Source organism: Aptenodytes forsteri, unplaced genomic scaffold (assembly GCF_000699145.1).
Source record: "Aptenodytes forsteri isolate BGI_AS27 unplaced genomic scaffold, ASM69914v1 Scaffold59, whole genome shotgun sequence".
NCBI classification, from domain to species: Eukaryota; Metazoa; Chordata; class Aves; order Sphenisciformes; family Spheniscidae; genus Aptenodytes; species Aptenodytes forsteri.
The window spans coordinates 2,747,538-2,748,967 of NW_008794085.1; the positions used below are offsets into that span (position 1 = coordinate 2,747,538).

General features: G+C 33.8%; 1 protein-coding gene across 2 annotated transcripts in view; it reads left to right on the forward strand.

Annotated features, from left to right (window-relative positions):
• The first annotated feature begins 587 nt into the window (after window positions 1-587).
• Window positions 588-1,430, forward strand: part of TTLL7 (tubulin tyrosine ligase like 7) — a 70,984-nt gene continuing 70,141 nt past the window's right edge. The window contains exon 1 of one of the 2 annotated variants that reach the window (XM_019470698.1): window positions 588-607. The gene's annotated coding sequence lies outside the window, so the exon portion shown is untranslated. The remainder of the gene's footprint in view (window positions 608-1,430) is intronic. The other variant, XM_019470707.1, reaches the window with a different exon arrangement.

Here is a 1,430-nt window from a genome sequence, read left to right on the forward strand (position 1 = left end):
CAAGCAGTTACCTAAATAATACTCAGAGAAATCCTGCTGGTTGTTTTCACAATTGAAAGACTAGAAGCACTCTTCTGTGTGGGAATTGGTTGTCCCCCAAATTCTACAGAGTATCTCAAAATATACAGTGACTTGGCATCAGTAGAAGCTTTTGCCCCTGTTTTAAGTAGTAGGATGTGGTTTTTAATATAAATAGGATATGTGTCAATGCTGCTTTGAACAAAAAAATGACAGAAGCAGTTATTATGCCAGGGGTTTTCCTACATGGTGAGTAAAGTATAATGTCTATGCTGACATATGGAAGTATTATTTTTGAAGCCAGATTCTCTGAAAACAGAAAATTACATGAGCTATTTCATACAGAATACGGAATTTCTTTCATAAGGAAAGAATGTGTTTTTACCTGTAGGTATCGGCAGTATGATGCAAGAAAGTCTAGAACAATGGTTGTCAATTTTTTATTTTATTTTATTTTTTTTTTAGAAAAACGCCCCCTTTCTATATTTCTGATGGTTTGGATACATTCCACATACTTCCAAAGGGATCTGCCCACCAATTTGGGAGTGTTAGAAGAGGCCAGGAGATCAAGCCTGTCAGCAGTTATTAGGTAATTATTCCAGTAATCTAGCAATCATTTTAGTAATCTGAGGCTCAGGTTTGCGATCAAATAAGGGTTTGTTCCCATGCTCTTCCAAAGCTGACAGTGTTAAATTGGCAGTGTAGATTAAGTTGTGGACAAGTCTGAAGGACTAGGAGATGAATTGGTCAACAAGTAGTTAGACACTAAACCATCTTGCAATCTTTTGTATAGTTAGGATTTTTTCTAAGATCTTTGTAATACTGTATGTTGATAATGAAAGCCATAAATATATTTTTGAAGGTGAAATGTGGCAGACTAATGCTGACTGCCGAATGTGCTTGCTCTGAATTGTCAGAATCAAGAAAGACTGAAACACGATTTCTTGATTTGAATCTCCATCTGTGGATATTTATTATAAGTTCTAAAAATCTCTGTAGGATGCATATGGCAAATGAGTAATTTTTTGAACTTCCGCATTTTGTAATGTTCTGGGTTGTTTTTATTTTTTTCTTCCCTATGTTTTAATGTTGTATTAAGGAGTGTTTTTGCATTTAATAGATACTTGCAGATGTCTCGTACAAATTGAGAACACATTATTAATTTAAGGATGGAAATCCTTAGAAAACCAGAAAATTGAAGTGAAATCTTAATGTCTGAAATAGAGAAATTGATAACATTTCCCAAGCTACCTTGCATCTACTTTTATAAAGCTTCTGTCGTGTCTTAAAAAATGACAATGACAACTAATAGATACATGTCTCGTACAAATTGAGAACACATTATTAATTTAAGGATAAGGAGTGATTTAATAGATACTTGCATATGTCTCGTACAAATTGAGAATTGAGAA